Below are 25,562 nucleotides of genomic sequence, written 5' to 3'. Positions count from 1 at the left end.
TTCTACATTTCCTCTAGAACAGAAAGTAGGCTTAAACAGGCAGTAATCTGGTCCATAAGACTTAGAAAGTACCACAGTATAAGCAGTCAACTTAGTCATGTCCGACTTGCTGAGTTAATGCATATCTCAGAGTCTGTGCACAGTAATATTCAACCCTTCAGCTTCTGCTTTATCCCTCTGCTTCAGTTTGCAATGAGTGCACTTCATAAGAACATGGGATTTGAAGGCATATAACATGGGCAACATATTCTAAAACATCATACTTCAGTATCTTTGCTATGGCAGAAATTATTTCTTGAAGCCTTATATCCACACATAGAAGATTATCAGTAAACATCTGACAGAGACAGCAAAATCTGGAACGCCTCCAGCATCTGAATCTGGCTTTCTGCCTCGGTTACTTGGCTTGCTCCCTTACAGATCCCATGACTTCCTTTACAAACAGCAGCAGTGGCAGTTTGGAAACAGCCTCTAGGGGAGGTCATGGGTGGATTGGCTTGGTTCCTCAATATCATTTGTCTTTCCTGAAATTAATTTTGAAGAAGCCATTCAGCATTGTTTAAGAATAAGATTATGCATTAGCAATAGTCATTCATTTTCCTGCTTAGTCCAAGGTAACAAAATAAAACACCCAAAGGCTAGGATCTATGTCACTCTAGGGAAATGTCTTAACCAATTTGATTTTTTTTTTTTATCATTTCTCAGTTACTATGCTTGAAAGAGACATCACAAACAGTGAAAATCTACAGCACAATAGAGAAAAAAAATGGATTTCAGAAACAAAGGAAATCTTAACATTCCTTGCTTCTTTTTCTTAGGAGAAAAATCAGTAAAATGTTAATTTCAATTTTGTTTACATTCTTTTGCTACTTTCTTCTTAGAACTCACTAAATCCTTCAGGAAGGGTTGTCATTACTGTTATTTTTCTCACATCTTTCTTTTTCACAGCAAAAAAATTGGTGACTTTCATTTGAAAAAGACTAAAAAATAATTGACTAAACTTATTTACAAAGTCAATTACTTCAATGAAATTCTTCAGAGTTAAGTCTAATCTGAATTCTATGTATATCACCAATTCCATAGGCCTCCAGATACCACCTTCTATGACTCAATTAGATAACAAGATCCACTTGTTCTTATTCAGAGAACTGAACCAGAAAAGGTATCATGGTACAGAAACATCCAAAGAGTTTTACGTCAAAGCATAACGTGCATGGGCAAGATATCCCTGTTCATTGCAAGGGAGTTGGACTAGATGATGTTCAAAAGTCCCTTCCAACTCTAAGGATTCTATGAGTCTAAGATTCTATACCATGGTCAATGCAGCTTCTGCAGTAAAGGCAAAGTACCTGAAATACAGATGCTGTACTTCACTTTGGTCCCTATTTACCACTCATAGATATGTTCAGAGCAAACAGAAAAGCATCATGTGGTGAGGGAGAAAGTCAGAAGTCACCTAAGGACAGTAACTCTATGCAGTGAGCAAAATAACTGAGGCATGAGATCTTTCATCATTCACTGAATTTCACTGATGAGATAAAGTCATGCTCACATTTTAAGCTAGCTAAAAGCTAACAGTATAAGATATTGAAAGTTGCCAGAATTTAGATCTGTTATCACAAATACAGATAAGATTTCTGCCTCTGGGTGATGAGCCATCATTTCTTCATGCTTTCCACTATACAAAGAAGAAGTTCAGCATCAATTCACACACCTAAGCTCTACATTTTGATATTTTTCTAAGTCTGTACATGCTTCAAGACAAGCATCCACAACAAACATCTGTTAATTTGATAAGGTTTGAGGGAAAAAAAAAAGACAGCTGTTTACAGTATAGAGGCAATCTCAAAGCTGAGATAAAGATTCAATCCGAAATAGGAAAAGCAAAAGTATTTTCAGCACATGCATTAGCAGTGGCTTTCCTGCTGTAGCGTGTACTTTGATCTGGCTCTCTTCTCATTCTCATTCTTAGCTCAGAGGCTAATGATACTTGTTGCTAAGTCACATCTGTGAAATGCTACAAAAGGACAAATTCCATTTAAATGAATGAGACTATTTTGGCACACACTATTTTTGTCCATGTTCCAAGGAATTTTGATCTGCTAACTTAAATTAAAGCTTATTCCTGGACTTTTTAGCAAGACACATTGCCCTGGGAGCCTGTACTCTAAGTAGCACTTCATGTCATGCTCCCTTTTCTTTTGGAAAACAATGAGCTTAGAAGCTTAGAAGGAACTTTAAAAACTCAAAGAATAAACAACATACACAGAACTTGAGATTATGCCATACAGAGTGACACTATGCGTTCAGGTATTAGCTATAATCAGTATATGTGATTTATAGGATGGAATTTAATGAACCTTGAAGACCCTTGCAATAGTTACCACATTGGAGGTGAGTGGAACAGAGCTGGGATAGGAACCAGAAAAAGTAAGAGGTGCGGACTTTCACAAAGCCTCAATGCTGCAGGTATATTTGATATAAAACATCACTGTCAGGGCCTCAAAACCAGACAAGGAAAGAAGGCAGAAGATGTACGAAGATGAGTCAGCAGGTATCATTTCTGCCTGGCATGCAGCAGAACACTAATATGCATTCTATGTTACTTCTTGAGAGAAGCAATTGAAAAAAGAAAGGTTAAAGTGATGCAAAGAACTGGCCCTTTCCCGCCAGAACTTGCCCAGACGGAAGACTGTCAAATGTGCATTCAGTGAACAAAAGCAGCAGGAATACATTCAATCTTCATCAAGCTTCATGGAGAAACTTCTCTGAGTACTTCACATGCTTATCCTAACCAAACGTGAACAAAAGTATTTCCTGAAATCTCAGTAGACACAGTCTAAATTAAGTGTTCACTAGGAGTATCCTAGAAGAATCCAGCTAGCTGAATTTATAATGGATTTAAACTATAACCATGACTACCAAATTTGAATGCCAGATTATGTTTGTTACCAGTGAGTGCTGTTTTGGTTTACAACAGAAATTGAAGAACATTCTACTACGGAGAGAGAAAGAAAGAGTTGTAAATATTAAAGATAGAGGAATAAAAGTCTTTTGAAGGGGAATTGAGTGCTTGCCTACTGCTTAAGGAAAAAGCACTATAAAGCAGCTATTGATTTTTCACTCAACAGCACTGAATGTTTTACTGAAAAGCAGCATTGCTCAGTAATTTGAATTTTCAATTAAAGTAGCATGTTCCTTGGACACATTTACTGCTGCACTCCAGTGACATTTATTTGACTTTTAAAATCCCTCTACTATTGTATTCGTGTTTGTATAGATCAAACTACCGATACAGAAAGTGTTAGGATTATAACACTGCTGATTATAGAAACACGTTTGGAAGGCTCCACTGACAATCTAATGACTTTATTTAAACGTAGGACAAGTGTAGTCAGTCACAGCTGAACTAAAATACGCCACTACGAGATGAATCAGGCAGTTCAGTATGTCACCTTAGAAATACTTACATCTGCCTTGCCTTTATGGACACTTCCATTGTTGTAGCAAAGTTGAACTAGTTATTAAAACTACCTAAATTATGTTTACATTCCATACGACTGGGAGGGCATTGTGAAATTCAGAAATATCAAATTGATAACTATTCACATGTACAGAAATTTCGACTGTAAGTTAGGACAATATTTCTGGACTATAAATAGGCAATGATGACTCTTATTGCATTTTCTCTTGTTTTAACTAAAGTCTTATAAAGAATTATTAGCCCAGTTTTAATGATACTAACACCTACTTCTCAAAATATAGAAAGCTAAAATATCTACTCAAATTTTCTAAAGACAGTGCCTTTCTAACATGTTGTCCTTACTGATATTCTCGTTCTCCTTACCCCTAGGCCCATTTGGGTGATTTTCATATGCTTTCTCACATGTCCATTCTTCACTGGCTTGCAAGCACATGTTACATAAAATGTTTTATATATGGTATGTTTTCATATATTAGAGATTTCTTCTTTCTTCTCTTTGTCACCTATCCCTAAAACTGGTTTTACACGGGTCTAAGGCCTGATTCCTTTACCAGCAATCATCTACTGCTGAGTTATTTATAGCTCTCGAGCTTTTGATATCATCCTGTGCTTGCAGATTCAAAGACCTTGCTGTTATCTCTTTCCTATACTCTTCTATGCTGCATTTTTATTCCAGGGTCATTGGTAGTTCACTTTGCACAGCAAAACTACCTGTTATTCCTCCCTATGAATTACAGAAATATACATAGGTTGCTCTGAAAGTAATGTCTCCTATTTATTTCCATGGAAACTACAAGAAGTAAAAAGAGCACAGTAACACTATTTGATAGAGCAAATGCTCAGCTACAAAACACAATTTTTTAAGTCACCACCACTACCTATACATTTTCCCTAGCAATGAACAGCACACCGTGCTTATGAAAATTTACACCTGTGGATGTGACCTACTGTCACTGTTGCCACTACTGAAATGCGTCATCCATTGCCTCGCTGTGCTCACATCCAACAGTCTGAAGACTGTTTGGTCTTCAGAAACATTCAGCAAGCATTGATGCATGTAAATATTTGCCATTCTTTTTCCACAAAGAGGAAATAAATTCCACTCCTTTGATTCATGCACACCACCATGTCAGACATCACTTTCTAAGATGCCTCTCTGCTGCCATCTGTCGCACAACAAAATATAATGGAATACTTGTGGGAAGGCTCAGCCTCTAGTGCCATACAACCAATATCCATCTCTGATGTCATGGGCAAACATAATAAAATAGGAAGCATTACTTTCAGGGCAGCTGTTGTACAGAACAGTGTATGTATATATATTCATATTCATATACACATAGCATACATCTGACAACAGTAAGAAAGCAAAAACGAAGTGGGTAGTAGCGTCTGTTTGTCAGATAACTGTTCCCGCTAAGTAAGTGAACACAGAAGTCACACATGTCCAGACGACCAAACAAAGCCTGAAAGATCCTACAGACAGTGCTGTTAGCACAACAGTCTGCTGCAAGTAAGAGCAACATCATATTTACAGGGCTACAAGTCTACAAAAGCATAACTTCACATAAATGGTCAAGAAAAAAACGACAGTGGATCAACAGTATCTTCAACAGCTCCTGATTTGTTTCAACAATCTTTCTGCTGCTGCAGATGAAGCAGATTTTGGCATGATTTCAATACCTTCTGCATACACTCAAAGTAGCATTCAGACACCATGAATCTTTTTCTACAACCCCACATTTCCCCCCCTTTTTATAACTAGTTTTCCAACCTTGGCTCTCTTTTGGAAGGATTAAATGTAGGATTATACATCACTTATGGCTGTCTCTGCTGTAATAATGCAATAGTTTTCCAAAGAATCTGGCAGAGGCAAAAAGGGAAAAAGTAAAAAAAAAAAAAAAAACACTTTTTTCAGTTACTTTTGGCAAGAGCTAACTCTTTATCCTGATGTGTCACAACAACGAAAGTAATTGGCTAAACTGGCACTCTGTCCCTTGGAAACCTCAATCCAGAGTCTTGCAGTGGGAAGTACTTGGCTTGCCCCAACTTATTGATATTCCTTTTCTTTAACTGTTCAGCATCATTTTAGGTGTGGTACTTGTGCTATAGCCTTGTGCTTCCCTTTACTTCAGTTTAGGGACCTGACTGGCCCCCGGTGGCTGAAGCTGCTCACACAGCACATCACTAGGGAAAGCACAGCACTAAAGCTGGCCACAATTATCACTGTAATAAACAGCAAAATATACTGAGAAACTGCAAAAGCATCAAGTGACAAGGTGTGCATGTAGGGTATGGAGATAAGGGTACTTACCTATTCACAAATACAAGAGGCCAGTAAGGCTGTTTCACACAGAGATTATTCTCTTGACCAATCTAGGTTCATCCTAGACAAATATCTTCTTCTAACCCTTTAAGCATTTGGCATTGCCACGTCAGACAGGCAAATGTCTTCCTGGAGGATAGGAGGAGCTCCTCAATCTCTCCCCAAGGCTCTCAGCCAGCCCAATACATTACACCACTTAAGGTACCTTGTTTCTTGACATGACCCTTTAATAAGGATAGACAGTACAGATGTACTTAGTGAAGTGCTCCCAGCCCTGCTATCATCTGACGGATATTTCCTGTTAGAGCTAATGAGGTTCTGCTCCCACTTATCTCTAGATATGGCATAGTTAGCACTTTTTAGTTTGTTTAATGACATGCTATTAATAAAGACAGGACCTGAACAGTTACTTGCATTTATTGTCTTTTTTTTTTTTTTTTTTTTTTTTCATTTTTATAATTATGTTGAGGCATTTAATTTTTTAAGATCATAAACTATTGTTTTGTTTGGTAAGTTGTATATAATGATGCTACACTTCCATGAAAGCACTCACCAAGGTCAATGCACAAGTTAGCAATTTATCTGAAACATTCATCATGATATTGAAATTGCTTCGCTATTTCATCAAGGTATTGTTATTATTACTGCCTTATTGACACAGTAGTATGCAAACCCACTCTAAGGAGGGGTGAGTCCTCTGTAATTACCTGCTTTTTTCAAGGAGTTTCAAATTATCAAACTATGCTTAACTGTAACTGTTGAACAGTTAATATGCTGAACGGTAACAGCTCAACATCTTTAATTTTTTTCTAATGAGCAATAGCCCTAACAAAAATGTAGAGCAACTGACACCTTTATCCAAGCAAACTGTAATTGGTATAAATAGAAGAATCCAAAGTTTTTGATGGAGGTAATGAAACAATAGTATAACTCTCTGATCAAAATCATTACCAGACAATCTTGGTCCAAATGAGATTTTCAGTGTGCGTGTGTATGTATGTTTGTTTAAGGCACAAACATTAAACAGTAGATAATTAACTTCTGCATCATTATTGTAAATTGAAAATAAACAAGCAAACAAATGTTAATTACCTTTAATTCTCAAAACAAGAAACCTTGTTTATGTGAGTGAAATAAGAGTGAATTGAATTTTAATGGGATTTGTGTGTTTTCTCTATTTAGGCTTGATTTGGTTCTATCACTTTCCAAATATGGGTTCTCATTTTTGCTTTTGCATGACATCAAATTGCCCAAAAGCTACTGCAGTTCTCTGATAACAGAGCTCTGTCTACAAATCTGTTACATATTTTAAAGCATGTATTACAAAAGAGCAAAATATCTAAATTATGATGGCATAGGTGTTTCTCTGTGGCTTCTCCTTGCAAGGTTAACTAAACCCGATCAGCCCTACCTCCTCTTGCATGTAATGTGCTTGATGGCCTTGTGCTGGCTATGCACCAATGTGCATGTGAGCCGGGAAGCTCTTGAATGCACAAAGTCCTGTAAAAATGGTTTTACCATTTGTCGGAGAAGAAGAAAAGAAACACCTTGACCCGGTCTGGCACCCTTGCTAATGCAGCAAACAGTTGTCTTCTCTGCTGCCAGGACACACTGCTGACTAATCTACTAAGACTCCAGGTACTTTCCTGTTTTTCATCTACACTGTGTAACTGTGCAACTAAACTGTAGCATTGGGTTATTCCATCCTTGCAGCAGATTATGCATTTGCCCTTGCTAAAGTGTCTGAGGTGTTAATTTCTTCCAGTTTGCTGAGCTTTTTTTTCTGACCAGCAACCCTGCCCTCTAACATATCAGCCACACTTTCCAAGCAGATATCATCCACAGACTTTCTGACAGTGCACTCTGTCCTAATTTCTAGGCTCTTGATAGCAGTAAGTAGTTCCTGTCCCCAGTGTCACCTCCTAAGGGATATCGCCAGTGTCCAGATAGCAGCTGGAGTTTGCACTACTGGTCAAAGCCTTTGGAACTGAGTGGCTCAGCAGCTTTCTGTCTGCTTTTATCCATCAGAGAATGAAACAAATTTGAAAAAAACTTCTAGATATTGACAACCATTTTTCAACCTCCTTACAAAGCTTTCTTTGTTTTTTACTACTTTGAAGTCAAAGAGGAAATATAGCATTCAAATACATAAACACAAACCAAAGAAGAAAATAAAAATTAGTTAACAGAATGCAGTCAAGCTTAAGAAAACTTAGGAATTATATGCATGCGCTATGCTTACAAATGATCTTAATTAGCACCTAATTACAATTTAGTTCAGCTAATCAGATGATCAACTGCATTGATTCTTATCAGCTGATTAACCCTAATATAAAGTACTATGAAAATTTACAAGACTGCAATAGAAAATTCAAGTTACTTTCAAGTACTTTGTTCTCAGGAAGAAAAAAAAAAAGAAATGAGGTCTAAGTTTTGCTTTCTTGTCTAGCTTGCTTAGGACAAGAAAAAAAAAAGAAAGAAAAATAAAAAGTTTTCACTCAAATAAGGAATAAAGATGGCATATAATAGCATGGTTTGACCCACATACATTCAAGTCTGAATTTGGGAGTGCAAAGAGCTTCATTAATTTTCTGCTTTAAATAAATTAACACTTCCAAAGATTTTAAATGGAGTTCTACAAATGTATGATGGGAGCTATTTCAAAACAGATCTTGAACCATTGCTGCATAAAACTGTAATGATCATAAATGACAAATGACTGATAACATGACAAATGAGGACATATATGGGGCTCTGAATTTCTGTATGTCATGGTTGAACACTTCTCATCCTGATAAATCATCTCTTCATCAACTTTAATACTGTGAATATTTGAGAACAAGAAGTGAACCTGGCCTGAAATTTACCTTTTTGAAGAACAATGGGTTTTACAACATTCCTTCGTTACTTTTCTGGCTTGAAAGTTAAAATCAAGTCAGAGAAATTCACTGATAAGTACACAGAAAGTCAAAATAGACAGTAATAATCAAAATTTTACCCTTGGGAAGTGTAGTACCAAGACATCACCCAGTGCAAAGTGTCTTCTTTGTACGTATATGGACAATTAATATATGGGCCTTGAATTTGTATTAAAGAAATTTTATTGATAGAGACCACCTCAAAGGCTTTTCTAAATTACATACAGATATGCACACATATATATACACATATGTATTTATGAAGTAAGGTGTAATCTCCCTTTGATGTTCATTTTTATCTCCTCATAACACAAGTGTGTTTTTACCTAATCTGTGGTCACTGAAAAAATAAAAATAAAATTTCATTACTTCTTTGGAACCATAAGAAAATAGATGCTAGGAGTTAATACAAACTAATGCTGTTGGTATTCTGATCTGACTATTGACCCTGATCTAATCCTGATTTGTCTTGTATACTTACATTATACTCTCTTGAAATGAAAATACTGATATTGAACATGCAGAATGGAATACATCAAAACATTGTAATCCTCCTTTAAATTCCACTTTTGTTTACAACTCCACTTGCAAGACAGCTGAATGAAACCCAAATACGGATTTCCTTACCTCCTTGTCAATTGCTTATCCTTTCTGCCTGCCTCCATAGTCCACAAACAAATGTGATAGGGCTGTCACTGAATACAAAACATTAAGGAAAAAAAATGCTTTAAACTTCAGAAAAAAAAGTCTGTATAGAAATAAAGTCATTCAGATACCTATTAGAAGGACAGTCAGATGTAATGCACTCTTGCTTTTCAAACAACAAAATAAATTCTAAAATTGGAAAACACAGGCAATTTAGTAATTTTTCAAAGTGAGAATAACTAAATTCTTAAAAAATGAAAATCTGTTTTCAGTACCTTGATAGATTTTAGTTTAGATATGTCAATAGCTTGCTGGTTTTTCTTGATATACTTTTATTTTCCTGTTTTCTTGGTTGTGCCTTATCTAATTCTTGTGGAAATCCCAATTTGTGTCACTGCTTTACCTTTCAGTCTCTGTGATTGATCTCTCATTCAAATGCAACTCTTTCCTTTTTCATCACCTTGCCTCCAATTCACTGTAACAGAATGGAAATATGCAAAAAATGATACTCAGAAATCAAAATATTATATATTATATACATTTTTGAAGACTAATAATGAGGTAAACCGCAGTAGCAAGGTAAGCATACTCCTTTTCTCGCTGTCTCATTTATGTAAAAAAATATAAGACCTAAAAAGTAAATTAGGATCCTGCATCGACTGGCCTAACATATTCACTGTTTGTGATTTTAGGAATTAACCCTCACTACTCATTCCCATTGTCTGGTTATAAAACTGAGGAATCATCTTAATACCTGTGGAATAGCAAAAATTAGAGTCCTAAACAGTTTAAATGTGAAATACTAAATATCATATTCGTTTTACTGTTCCTTTAAGAAGTTGATTTTTGGAAAATGTTCTCTAACATTCCACTGGAAAAATCTGCATAACGTTTCTATATTACTACAGATACATGAAGATGTAGATAAAGCAATCCGCAAATCTCAGTCATGCCTTTTTTGAAACTGAGGTTAGTTTCAAAATACTGCATTGATCTTAGAACTTCATAATCAAATGCATTGACTGGCATGGGAATGGAGCCAAACTGCTTTGAAAGCCTTTGCTTTATCTCCCCAAGGGCAGTAGAAGAAAGTGTACGAGGGGAAACAGTCTGACTTGATCTTTATTTCTAAGTAAAGTTCACAACAAAGATATTACATACAAAAGCCACTTGTACCTTGCTGTGTGCTGACAAAGAATTTACTTAAACTTATTAAAAATAAAAAAGGAAAGAAAAATAGAAGCAATAACTTTTATATATCTGTAGGAAACAGTAATGTGACAGCAAAGTCTGCATTTTTTTTGAATTTTAGGTGTTTTCTGTCATATTGGTTCTACAGATAGTTGATGATTCGGTGGCATTACCATCTACTAGCAGCAGATTCTTAGTGGAACAGTCACTAGACTTTATCCTGCTACTCAACTTCTCTTTCTTTAGAGTCTATCAGTCTTCATGACTGTAAACCCAATTTACCCTTAGAAAAACTGCACACAATTACTCCTGTAAGGTTTTAAGAAATGGAACAATGGATCACAGGAGTTTGCTTTCTGTTTAGACCTTTCTTGTAAAACACTACTATCAGTACATACAGAAGAAACACATATGAAACATTTATGGAAATAAAAATGATTGTCATTTACTTTTAGCAAAAAATATTCAGACAAAAATGCACTTTGTGGTGAGTACATACTTCAGTTCTGTTTGCATTAAGTGCTTCACCCCATAACTGACTGGGAGATTTCTCACATGCACTTCTTTGGGGATCAGTCATGATGGTGCTTTGGTGAATTTGATATTCTTTAAAGACTGTAATTAAAACTAAACATTTTCAGAAAAGAAGAAAAGACAGACTTGATCTCTCTAAAAAACAAACAAACAAAAAAAACCAAATCAGCAGTGGTCACAAAAATAATACAACTATTCTTAACCCCCCCCCCCCATTTTTTTTTTTTTCCCCAAGGACTGTCTTCTTGATTAACAAATCAGATTTAACACTTGCATATTAACACATTATAGCTGCTAATATATTCAGACAATGACAGTGGTAATAACAATGAGTTCACTGATGTTGCAACACGTGCAGTCCCAAGAACTTTTTGCCCTGTAATGATACTTACAAATTGAAGTGCTGACTGTTAGGGTCTTACTGCAAAAAAGCTGTAATTTTGTAACATTAAAATCTTAAGGATGAGAATCATAAGCCTGAGTATTTCGTATGATAGAAGTACTCTCCTCAATTTATTAAAAATGGTATCTCCAGCTGTGGGCTTGCCTTTCTAATCCACTGTTACGGTACCACCTGAAGCAACAAAAGATGGTGTAGCAGATTTCAAACTGCATGTTCCTCAAATAAAACACGCTGTAATTACCAGCCTAATGTCTTCCAATCACCTTTCCTTTATCTCTGTCCTACTGACTTTCTGTAATCAAAACATTTTTTTTAATAGTCTAAGAGAAGAGAATCATCTTTGAAATGTTCATTTCATCTACTTTTTTTTTTTTTTTCCTTTTAGAGGAAGACATCTTTTCTAATTGTCCTAGACTAACTTACCTTTCCTACAACATGTGCACGATCTGATCAGAAACAAAGAAATAACATGCAGTACTTCTTTGCAAGAGAACATGAAGTCGTGGATTTGTAAAATGAATATCATTCAAGTATTCAAAAATGGAAGAATTAAACCTGTTCTCTGATGGCTGGATCTTTGATACAAATCTACCAGCTGGCCAAACCAGATACCAAGCACATCTGCCATCTATGGAAATCACAAAACTGTTTAATTGCAAAAAGTGAAAGGGAAAAGGAAATTCATACAAAGAAAAAGCTTTAAAAAAAAACAACAACCCATAGCATGAAAGTAAACATCACTTCTGATAAAACAATCTATATATTTTCAGTTTTTCTATCATCATGCTTACTTCAATGAGTTTATCACTGTGCATGAGAAGAACTGTTTCTTTCTACTTACAAAAGATCACCTTGTAATCTTTTTACTGATTCAATGTCTCATTGTTTTTAACTCTCAGAAACAACAGTTACTTAAAAAAAAAAAGTACTAAATACTCTACAATTTTGATTCAAATGTCAGTTAAAGAACCAGAAAGTAGAAGCCCCCCCAACTACAATGTGGTTAGTTTTGAATAGTAAATGTATAAGATCTGTGTAAGTTCATTACATATATGAGACAAGTGGTATGTTAGTGAGAAATAAGAAAAAAATGCTTAATGAATATGACAAGCAAGGTTTCTTTCTTCAAGAGTGAAAAAACAGATAAATTATAAAATTAAAATAATCTTGCTCACTAAGATGTGAGGCATTAGCCAGAAATGACATGTAGTAATGTAGCATGCAATGGAACTGAAGGCTACAAGAGTGTATAGCCTGCTGTGTGGAGACACTGTATTTCCAGATTATTCTGGTCCACTGTATAAGCAAATCCTTAATAGTATTCTAATGGCTCTGCCAAGTAGATCTTCTGATGTTCTATGCTCTGGTAGAGTTCAGATGACAGACTGTTGCTTCATGCAGATATTTTTATATCACTCTGACTGACTTTGAGCTTCTAACAGCATCAAATTAAAAACAAAAAATAAAATAAAAAGGATATCAAGGATGAGATGGACAGACAGTAAAATCAGAAAGCTTTGTTTCTCATGATGTCCCATCCTTCTTGGTGTCAGCACATAGGACTGCTGCTCACTATATTCCTGTTGCATGATCAGTAAAGATGCACTTCAACTGATAGATAGGCACTGCTTCCCAAGACATTTTAGTGAAGAAAAACTCTCACAAGCTCATAGTGTATACAAAGGAACATCAAATACATCTGAACAGTGAGAGCTAGCATTCTAAATAAACTACATATGCTCTATAAACAAAATATTTTTTATAGAAAGAAAATAAGCAAACAGTCTTCAGTTTACAGGTTTAATTAAAACAGCCAGAGCATTTCACAGTATGAATTAGAAAATCATGGAAATAAATTAAGGACACAAACTGTGCTGGTTTCTCATCTAAACTGCTCTTCCACTGCACATATTTGTGTTTTATAATCCCAACTGTCTTTTTTTTTGTTTTGTTGTTGTTTTGCACTTATTACAGAACAGAGTAACAACTGACTGTCCCTACATTCAAACAAACAATCATCTCGTCAATTAGTTCACATAATTCTCATAAAGCCTACATAAAACATCATATCAAGAAGCGGTAGAGTAGGGTTTATATTGTATTCTATTTCACATGGGGGTATTTAATCTATATGCAGAGAATGAACTATTGTGAAGGCAGGCTGCCCAGAGAGGTGTCCCCATCCTTTTCAAGAAAAGGGTAGATGACGCACTGAGGGACACGGCCCAGAGCCGTCATGGGCATGGGCTGATGGTTGGACCGGATGATCTTAGTGTTCTTTCCAACCTTAATGGTTCTATGATTCTCTGATTGGTGAGTTACAAATGTGAGGGGCTTCTTATGTTCATACTTTAGTGTCTACAAAACTAATTCAAATAACAGGCTAATTCAGCCTACCTAGGGTCAAAACATTCTGTGATATTTCCTCTCTATTTATCCTTTCCTCTCTAAGGTGGAAGAACAACTTCAGAAAGTTTGACACCTGAAAATAAGAAGGCCGAATGCAACATTATTTTGCATCCTCACCCTTGGGCACAGGGAGCCAGTGAGGATACAGCACTGCCCAGCATCAGATCTACTGTGGTTTTTCTGATCAACAGCAGCAGCTTTAGAGCCTGTAATACAGTGTGTGTGTCACACATTAATGAACACTCAAAGGAGCTGCATGCCAGTGATGGTGTTACAGTACTATGGAGTTTCATTATTTACTCTTGTATTTACTCCCTTTTAAACCAAAACCCTTTAGGTATCTACACTTCCTAAATTTAAAATACAGAAGTTGAAAAGCACATTAAAAAATACAATGGGTACAAATGCATACAGGAGATAGCAAGTTGACTTTAAATTGCTTGCAGTAAGTTTCCAAACTTCAGTACTGGAATAAATTTACCATGTAAATATGATAATGAGTAAATTCTAACATAGTCACTCAAACATCTACAGAATTTTTTGTGTCTTGCTTAATTAGTTACAGTTTTGTGTACTGCCATTTTTCATTAACTTTGTAATTCCTGGGCATGCATAGGTGGGTGCCTCACCAAATATTATTTGATTAACACACAGTATTCACATAATATATGCTAATTTTTATTTGCTAGGATGTTAATTATAAAGCTTTGATAATCTGTTTTGATAAATGTAATTCAGTGGAAAATGTGTGTTCCCAGAACAGAATCACATTAAATTAGGTGAGGTGGGTTAGGTTTTTTGTTAGACTATTATCTACCACATTATTGAGATAAATCATTTCCTTGTGGTACAGATAAGCCAGCTTTGGAGTAAGCATCAGGTTACTCCGTATTTTTAACAAGTCCCTCAATTTTAAAATCTTTGCTATAGACCATTTGCGTAAAAAATGGTGGCAGCTATCTCTAAAAGGGACCAAGGACCTTTCAAATTCTTCTTTTTGAGAAATATAAGTTTCCCACCTCTTTTCTTTGTCAGCATTTCCAATTTCCCTCCCTCCCTCTAGCTTGTAAGTACATGTAATGTTTGGTTTTTATTTTCTTTTTTCTGGGCATCTCAAAAACAAGAGCATTATTCTAAAATGTTCATGACAATAACTTTTTTTTGTTGTTGTTGTTAAGAAAATAAAAATAAATTTGAATTCAAAGGAATCCAATGCACTATGAATTGTTAAATTCATCTTAGATATAAAATTATATGGGCATGTGGAGAACTGTTTGTCACTAGATACAGATGTGAGTCAATACCTATACTTAGCACAGTTAATCTGTACTGAAAAATGCAGCTTACATATTCAGTTTCCTTTAGCTTAATTTCTGAACTTCTAAAGACTTCAAAGACTACACAGAAGCAAGATAAAGAGCTTATCTGCATAATTCTTATGCTAATTCATAGAAGGTGTCTTGACTAAAAGTACGCAGTACTTTTACAGTACATGTACACAGTAAGGGTTCACTCTTACTAAATCTTTTCCTCTAAAAGCTAAAATATTACACACTCCTTAGGTTGTAATTCATCTTACTTTGTTTCTTTAAGAGTGTTTGTGGTGCTGGTGGCAAGCGTGAGCCTGGCTGCAGGCTGGCTGCTCACTTCTAGGGGATGACTGCAGGTGTTGTCCACAGAGCTGTACCACAGTGCACGTATGCAAACTGAGCATGAATCACAAATGTTCACATGCTTTTAAAATTTAGAAAAAAACCCAACCCTTTGTGTCCTGATTTTTGAAATTGTGGAAGAGAAATCAGTGTGTGAAATGCTTTTAACTGCTGCTCATTATAAAGTTGCACTCAGTCAAAAAACTGGAAGCAGTAATTTTCTCACCAAGTTTTCCCTTCCCCAGTCCTACACTCTCATATGCTATACATCAGTCGTTTCACTCTCAGGATAAAAGCAATTTGCAGTCCCAACATTACCCATCTCTGACAATACAATTTTCACATAATGTTTATAACTTCATAAACCTTTTATTTCATGGAGCTTAAAGACAAACAAATGATCTGCACAGAAGAGGCACAGTTTTCTGGTAGAATTTGGGTAGGTTTTTAATGTTATGCTTTTATTACCTATTTGAAAATATTTATTACTTGTTCATATTATTATTGTGCTGTCAAATGCACAAGCCATTAAAAAAAATTAGCTTGCAGTTGAATAAAAGGTCTAAAAGCATATTCTGCTAATGGAATGAGAGATCAAGATTTGTATTTTATAAAATTAATGTTTATCATTTAATGATACCACGACAAGAAAAGTACAAAAACTACAATGGTTCAGTTGCTCTCTCCACTTGAATAGCGTATGATACATGAATGTGTTTCATATAGGATTTAGCTGCTGTCTTGACATGAGGACGTATTCAAACACAACTGGTTTCAAACACAGTGAGAAAGAAGTGACTTCTAGCTCCAAGACTCTAAGGAGAACAATCTTCTTTGCTGAGAAGCCTACTGCAAACACAAGTACTGTATACCTAAGAAATACGGAAGTTTGACATCACGCAATATTAAAATCTGTATTTTCTCATACATGTAAAATATCTGTGTAAGCATATACATCTGAGTTTCTTTCAAATGCCATAATTAAAGATTAGCTACTCCTTATAAACTATCAGCATAATGATTGCAAGACAGAACTCTGCAAACATACTCAGCCTATGAAATTGACAGAGCTCCAGGTAATTCTGCTGCCCTCACACACATCACAATAGCAGAAGATTCTTAATAAAACCCATAAGAAAATACCACTACCATTTAAAATGCTTTTAACCAAATTGCATGTTACAGCCTTTACAAATTGCAGGTGTTTTGTTTTTTCTATAAGTGTATCCACCTTGTGCTTTCTAACTTTGTAGACTGTGTGCTGGCTAATGCTAATCATGGCTGTGCGCACATTTTCATTACTAGATAACTGAATGTTTGCAATACTAGTTCAGCAAAATATAAAATAACATTGTTGCCCACAAAGCAATTCTCTGAGACTATCTTCACAGGCATTTTATATAAAAACGAAATAACTCTGTTTACTTACTTGATGAAAATCATAGAGTTCTGATTCACATCCACAAGTGAAGCAGGCTTTTCATTTTTAAAAAAGGAAGGCACACAATATGAAAGAAATATAATTCTCTTCGAAGTATAAAAAAAAAATCTGAAGAGTCACTGCTTTCTGCATAGTACTTTATTGTTCCTGGAATTACACTGATTTATGTCTGTAGTATATAACTGATTCAGACAGCATTATTAGGCTAACCGCTATGCCACCGTTTATCATATGATGATATGCTGTACAGCTAATTATTTCCTTTGCTTTCATGAAACACTTCCTACTTTTTCCACTTTCTTTTACCTCCCTAAATATACATAGTCAGATTCTCTAGTATTCAGTTTGAACCAGTCTGCCAAAATCAGAAATTGTTTGAACGGGGTAACAGTTGATAGGCTGCTTAGTAGATCTTAGAGAGAAATCACTGAATGAAATGTAGATGAAGATTCTGCCTAAGAACGTATGGATCAACAGGAATTAAGCTTCTACTGTTTATTTTACCTCTACTACTTCTGATCCTACTAAATATGCTATGTGTAAACTGCATGCTGCAGGGTAAGAAATTCTACTTCTATTGGCAGCCCTATAGACTGAATCACTAATGGCAAACACTCCTACAAACAGAAATAATTAATCTTAGAACACTAAAACTTTTATTATAGTTCTACCAAGGCTGTCTTAAACCTAACATGATAGGTGCTTCTATTTGTTGTCCTCTTAATCAGTTCCTAGATGTTATTTTTACATGAGTCACAACTTGTTTTTAAGCTTGATTTCCCCTTTACCTGTTTTATTTTAGTCCATGTTTTGGCCTTGAATTCTTCACATCTTTTTCCAGAGCATCTAGATGTAATTGTTCCTTTTATTGAGCACTGTGTTTTGATATATGTCTCCTTTAAGAAAATCAATAATAAATTTTAATCTTGGAGATATATTGGTAGAACTACAGCTGCTGTCTTCTGAGTATATTAATGTGACTTTTACTAGGAAGAAAACACCTTGTTCTCTTAGAAACATTTCTAATTTTTCTCTGTGCTCAGTACACTCAAATGTAATGCTATTTTTCTGCCTGTGGAAAGGGAGGTGACCGGAACAGCAGAGAACAGAGAGAACGAATTGAAAGAACTGCCTTTTGTTAAAAAAAAAAAACAACACTTTTACTTCAAACTCAATATAAAGCAGCAATCTTAGTAGTTTGATAACGTGTTCAGATATGGGATTAAAAATATTCAGATTCCAATCTAGAATCTCAAAATGGACCGGCTCAAATCTGACACTGGCAACAAAAAGTTTTCAAAATGCTTGTCAATTCCGTCCAATGGATGTTCCAGGATTGAATGCAGTCACAAATATTAAGTTCAGTCCAGTGATTTGCCACGTTATTTTACTGCACAGACATTATAATTCATAGTTACATTACATTTTTTTATTTGGAAGTTTGTTTTTTTTTTTTTTTTTTTAGATTGCTGACATATAATCAACTACAACTGATTAATTTGGTTCTAACAGCTTATCCTGTAGCATTAACACTGCATTTTTTAATTGTTTTTGTAGTGAGGTGGTGTCCTCATACAGCTCATTTGCAAATCAAATGGAGTTTTGCCAGATTCTGGTCTTTTTTTCTGCCACTGTACACTGTATATCTTAAAAAGCTTACTCTGACACACAGTCCCAAAGGGAATTTGCAGAAAGAACATCCTAGCAGATGCTTATATAAAGCCTACATAAATAGGAATTAGTAACAGAGTGATCTATCCAGCAACTAACATTCTGAGCAATAGCTATAAAAATACTCCAAACATGCCCTTAGCCCTCAATTCTTAACGTGCATGTTTATATTTTTAAAGTTTATGCTATCTTTGCCAAGTTTCAGACATCACTGATGTTATTTTGGACACAGTCTATTTTTCTGATCTGCCACTTGAATTAACAGGATAACTGTTCAAACCAAAGAAACATCTCAGTTTGCAAGTCTTTTTCAAAGACTTAGTGTCTTTGAAAGAGCTTTGTGGAAACCCTTCTATTATGTTGCAGTATTAGACACAGCAACTTATTAAGTTATTCTGAACTTACAACTTTCTTCTCTAATTTCATTGACTTCAGCGCTGCTAATGATCTATATGGCTCATGGTCACAACAGAGGAAAACAAAACACATGCTAAACAAATACAGATTTCTTTCTGAAGCTGTATTTCCTTACAGGAATTACAGTATTGACCAGACTGATGGAACCATTCTCCTTTTGGTAAGTGCTGAAACAGGAGTTAAATTCACATAAATGAGTGTGTGATTAGGCCTGATAAATTCTTTCTGATGCCTTGGAAGTTGATTTGATGGTATCATCCAATTTCCAATGAACGATGTCTACAATGCAGAATTTCTAGGTGATAGCTATCAACTGTGTTTAGCACTCTCAGCCAAAGTCAACTGAACAGGGAATAATCATGGCACTAAAGTAGCCTCTTATCTCCAAAGTCAAGCTAATAACAATAGACCAGAAAGGAAAGCAAGGAAGTACTCATTTTAGAGCCAAAGATAAACACAATTTTTTTTTTTTTTCCTGCTAATAGAAACAAACTACAAATATCTTACCCAATTAAATAATGGAATCTCTTCTGTTGCTTTGATAATTTACCTTTTCTAAATTTTAAATTAGTCTTCCTTTATTTTTTTTTTATTATTTTTTTTAAATGAAAGGATAAACATTTTGATGCAACCGTTTATTGAATTTAACTTCCAGATCTAAAATGATTAATCTCAATATATGTTCTATTTGGACCAATTCACTGAAATTTGCTGAAAAATCACTGCTCAATTTTATCTTACAGATGTTTAATATTCAATTTCTTTCTCCTGCACCAAATGGTTGATTTGGAAAAGCCTGTAGAGCTGTCAACTCTCCTGTGTTTTATTTGAACGCAGAACAATTCACTCCTGAGTCTTTCAACCAAATATGCCAAGCAGCATACAAAAGCCAAATGAAACTCATGTTTCTAATAGTTATCACTGTATCCGGGGACAGTGAGAGACAACACTAGAAAAGCATTCATGAGCAACAGAGAGAATAAAACATATTGCTACTGATGGTAGAATAGACAAAGAGATAATTGTAACATGGGATGTATGTCCATTGTGCATGATTTGTACTTTAAATCTCAAAATCTGAAGAAAACAAAGCAAAGGTTATCACTCCACCACCATTGCTCTTATTGTTGTAATTGTATATATTTTATTTCCTCTATCTACCCTTTTGAATACCTTCATGACAATTTGACAGATGCACTTGGAACATATTTAATGACAAAGAAATACATGCAAATTCATGGATGTGTAGCCAAATAGTATTTCAATGATGCAAAACTGGAAGAACTGACCTCCAAAGGAAGATGAAGCTTTCAGGGGCCCTTGCAGTAGTACTCCACCCATGATCTCTGTCACCAGATACTGGCTTGTCCACAAAGTATCACTGCTGCAAAATAAAAGCAAGAAAAATCTTTGCATTTGTGCAAAAGCCACGTTTGTGGAAGAAGAAAGGAAACAGAAAAGGAAAGAGGAAAAAGGGAAAGGGAAAGGAAAAAGGGAAAAGGTTAGCTGCATTGACAAGCAGGGAAGCAAATTCTGCTTTCCTTTAGTACGTTGTGGTAACGTGATACTAACCTTCATAGGTAGGAGATCTTAATCAAGATCTTAATCAAAACAAGACTGGGCTAAAGACCTGGAGGAGAACGTCAGTACAGGTAACTCATGTCTCTTGGTAGCAGTTTTCTTGCAATGTTTTGAGTAGTGTTCACCACCAAAACCTCTCTTTTTAGTTACATATTCTGCAGTCAATTTATTTGTACAATAACTGAAAATGAAGAAATTGCATGGACATCACAGGAAAATGAAGACACAAAGGCAAACAAAGAATTATCTGCCTGAGGGAAGGAGAAGTACTCTAAAGTTCAAAATGTGTTATGTTAATCACCTGATCAATATCAGTAATCTCACTGCAGAAAAGTACACGGGATTTGGTTTTTAAATAGGTGCAAGCATTTTGGGGAAGTTCATCTCTCCCATTTTTTTTTTTTTTTTTAAAGATGAATTCATCCTTCCCCTACACACCAGTAAGTACCAAAAGGATAGTGAGACTTTCTACATGCAAAAAAAGAATTTCCCATAGGCAGAAATATGAGGAAGGCCAAACTTTTTATTATACCACTCATTTCAGAATTGCATACTGAAGTAAAACCATAGCAAAAAATGCATATGAGTTTGTGGTAACACACTATTTGTACAGCAGCCCTCAGGCACAGCTATAACTCATGTAGATTCCTAAGGACCTTTAATTTAAATTCTGTGTTTTTCTAAGAGTGCTCTGTTGAGACAACAAAATGACTGTAAGTTCTCACTTTCGTTTCTATCTACCCTCAGCTGTTATTATGCTGCATTTAGAAACACCCAGATAGAACAATTACAGTACTTTCTTGCTATATTACTCTGAAATTAAATTTGAAAATGATGTTTCTTTAAAATTACAGAAATACATAAATATATTTTAATTTTTTTTTCCCCCCCAAGTTACACCTAATAAACATTGGCAGCATAAAACCAGCTGCTTTGAGCAATTAAGGGACTTAGATACAAGGGTTAAATTTTCTTCTTAAATAAAACTTGAATATCTCTTTTTAAAGACATAACCATATTTTTCATATTGTCTTAATGTACAAATAAACTGCATTTTCTGCAGTTGCAATCATGGTACTGAACATCAATGAAGTTAGTTTAATACTGCCCATTATTTGTATCTAAGAATAATGTTGTAGAAGATGTTACAAACACACATATACTTACGGTAAAATGTAAAATGCAATTGCTGTCATTGCCCAGTATGTTTGCTAATAAAAGCAGTTTGATTCCTGGATGTTCAAAATCAATTTATCTTTTGGATTTGGAGTTCTGCCTGATCAATTTTTAAAAATGGTCTAAAAGTTTAAAACATGTTTTTGGTATAATTTTAGAGGGCAATGCTAAACATACCAATAAAACTATCTTTGTTAAGGGAATTGTCAGTCCATTTTTTCCTTACTAAGCTATGGACTACACAACATCCCATTTTAAGATTAACTGCTATGTCCATTTCATTTGATACTAAGGGAAAAATAAGCATTTTATGATTAGGCAGTAATTGAGACAAACAAGTAGAAGTGTTGAAAGACATCAGCTCACCCAGGGACCAAGAATTCATTTTGTGTTTCATCTTATGCCTGGAACAGGCACCACTGCCTCTTGCTCCTACCACTTCAGGGACCAGAGAGCAGCGTTCTGAGTGGCTGCTTCAGGGATTTATGTTCCTCCAGGGTAATAGTGTTGATTATTTAATCACCTTGTATGCGCCACTTAGGCAGGGAGAAATGTAGTCATGTGCATCAGGCGTCATGAAGATCGATTGCACCGTCTGTTTCCTTCTCTCTGCAACAACCTGCTCTGACACTCAAGCGGCTGGAGCCAGTTTTTAGAACAGGTATGACATGTAATCAAACCAGCAGCCAAAGCAGGAAAAAAAAGACTAGAAATTTCTCCTAACATCCAACCCAAATCTCCCCCCCAGTGCAACTTGAGGCCATTCCTTCTAGTCCCTAGAAGTTACTAGTTACTAGTTACACAGGAGAAGAGGCTGATCCCCACATCACCACAAACTCCCTTCAGGTAGTTGCAAAAGAGTGATAAACTCACCCTTCAGCCTCCTCTTCTCCAGACCAAACAGTCCCAGTTCCCTCAGCTGCTCCTCATAAGGTCTCTTCTTCAGGAACAGATGGTAGTGAGGGCACAACTGCATCCAGTCCCAAGTTTGCACCCTACCTGTGGCAACGCATACCAAAGCACGATGAAATATCATTATCTTCAAGTGGTATGTTAGTCTAAAGTTGGGGCTTCAGGTGGAATAAAACCACTGTAAGGTTTGGATCAACTCAGGAAAGTCCAAGTATTAGTTATCTTTCAAAGTGCAGTCACTGCTGCAGCACTCAGACAGAAGTGTACTCTCTCCCCCCTCTCTTCTCTAGGAACAGTTAGAACACCATTAATAAACAGAAAAGACAAAATAATTGAAGCTGTTCTTACAATAAACTATTATTAGTCATGGGTGCACTGTCTGTGTGCACTAAAAAAATCTTTACAGTATCTGTTCTATCATGTTCCAATATGAAACATCTTGTGAAAATTTTCAAAGAATCATAGAATAGCTTGGGGTTGAAAAGAATCACAAAGATCATCCAGTTTCAACCCCCCTGCTATGTGCAGGGTCACCAACCACCAGACCAGGCTGCTCAGAGCCACTTCCAGCCTGGCCTTGAATGCATCCAGGGAGGCATTTTAAACCATCTACATAAAAGCTGTTCATAAAAATTCTCTTGCAAAGACTTACGCCATTCTGAAAGCAAAATGCTTTTAAAAAAATCACCAGTTTTCTTCTTTTGTAGTAGATTCCATTGCTCCAAGTGAGATTATTTGCAGATTAGTTTGACTGGAACTTGCTAGAATGTACACTTAGCAGGATGCTTCAAAGCCATGAGCAGTATCCCAAGATTTCTCGCACAATTTACATGGGTAAATTCTCTGTAAGAAAAATGTTGCTGTTCTCACTTCCCATCAAAGACAAGCACTGCTCAAGATCAGATACTCACATATTATGTAATACTGTAACAACACTCAGGATCCTTTTTTTTTTTTTTTTCTTTTCAGCGTAACTTTTTTAAGAGGCTTCCCTTTCATTTCATAGGATGGCATTCTAAGATAGGACCTAGTCAGAAAACTAACTACTGCTCTGATGTTCTTACACTGAACAAATAGCTTTTACATCTGGTACATCAAGTGACATGATTCACATCATTGTCCAAGGGATTAGTAGATGAGTGTAGTTTCTAGTGGCATTATCAAAGCAAGAATAGGCTTTTATCAATTTAACAAAGGCTCAGCAGCAGATGCTATAGTTTGGTCATAAGCAGCATTAACAGAAACTGGAGCATGGGCAAGATACAGCAGTCCTAGTGAGCACTTTGTCCTCTCTACTAGCCATCCAGAACCTAAAGTGGGATTGCCAGCTGACCCTCCAGCCTTCTGCATCATTTTGCTAACGCAAAACCATCACTAAATATGCTGCCACACTTTCCTTTTAAGCTGTATCTGTTGTGATTACATACATAAGAGGACATAGTAATGATCAGCATCACTGACTTTTCATCTTTAGGATAACTAATCCCATGCCTCCAAGACATTTCTATTGTCACAGATGACAAGAAGACGTCACAGAAGACTTAATGAATCTTATCTTAAATGAAATACTGAAAACTACTGCAAAGAGAAATCCTTCTTTTCATATCAAGTGAGCCATCACTGTTCTCCTGAACTGGACTTGCTGCTTTGAAAGACGGTTTCCCTGAGATACACACAAAGGTTGCTGATCTGAACTATGAACTAATACTAGTGGCATGCTAACAAATATCCTTTATGTTGGCATTTTTCTGAAGTATCTGGAATACCAAAGTTTAGAGAAGCAAACTTCTGTCAGATAAAAATTTTTTCCCATCCTGGTACTATGATAACTCTCCTTCACTATAGTAGCTGAGTGCGTGGTCAGTGGGGTTATTACTGCCTGGACATCATAACTTCCAGTCTCAAATGACACTAAGGAAAGGGTTTGTTCTGCTTATCTATTTACAAAGGACTTTACACATACTTTGATATAAAGCTTTTGAAGTCAATGAAACTAACTCAGTGAAAAATCCCTTTGTTGAGTTTGGCTGTGCAATACTGGAAAATTCAGAAGAAAATTGAATATGCAGATATTTTTACTAGTAAAAGGGGAAAACGTTCTCATAAAACAGAGAAGAACAAACTAGCTCCTATTTTATGTATAAGGACATCAACATTTTTTAAAACAACAGAAAAGATTAACAGAAGGGGAACCACGGAAATTTGTAAAATGTAAAGTAACAAGAAGCTAAACTCAGAGAAAATATACATCTGCTTTTCCTGTAATCTATAAGATTAAGAAACTATAGTCATAGGAACCTTTATTCTTGATTCATTACAATAAAACAGAATTCTAGTTAAATCTCTTTTGAGATTGCCAGCCTTATTCACTTATACTGAGAACTCCTCTAATTTTTACTGTCCTATAAGACAATGATATCATATTTCTTTTTGTCTCAAAAATTATGTACACATAATAATTTTTATTCCATTGTGGAATACAGCATATCAATATTTTACATACTGGTATTTTATAGAAAACAACTGATTTACACAATGTACAATCAGCATGAAGATGGGAACTTTTTACACAATAGGCATGGATTCACCTGAAGGCAAAACTGTGCTCTGTTTGAATTCATAGAGGTGGGCTGGGAACAGATTTGAAATTCAGCTGTAAGTGGGTGCGCAAACCGAAGATGCAAAGTGAAAACCTTCACGTTTATTTACCAACCATCTACACCACATAGTGCAAATATTACATAAACACTTCTAGTTGTTGCAGAAATTAAAGCTCAGTTCTGCTAGTTGCATTTCCTTCTT

The 25,562-nt window shown here is 35.6% G+C and overlaps 1 long non-coding RNA gene across 1 annotated transcript; it reads right to left on the bottom strand.

Annotated features, from left to right (window-relative positions):
* Nucleotides 1–17,822: 17,822 nt before the first annotated feature.
* Nucleotides 17,823–22,755, bottom strand: LOC122182779. The gene is made up of 3 exons (XR_006179994.1): nt 22,722–22,755; nt 20,381–20,475; nt 17,823–17,899 (listed from the first exon to the last, which is right to left on the bottom strand). It is a non-coding gene; the product is annotated as an uncharacterized LOC122182779 (long non-coding RNA).
* Between the last annotated feature and the right edge of the window lie 2,807 nt (nt 22,756–25,562).

Source organism: Lagopus leucura, unplaced genomic scaffold (genome assembly GCF_019238085.1).
Source record: "Lagopus leucura isolate 7727_CA_CO unplaced genomic scaffold, USGS_WTPT01 Super-Scaffold_100016, whole genome shotgun sequence".
NCBI lineage: Eukaryota > Metazoa > Chordata > Aves > Galliformes > Phasianidae > Lagopus > Lagopus leucura.
The sequence above is the reverse complement of the archived record's forward strand: the minus strand, read 5'-3'. Positions and strand labels throughout refer to the sequence as shown.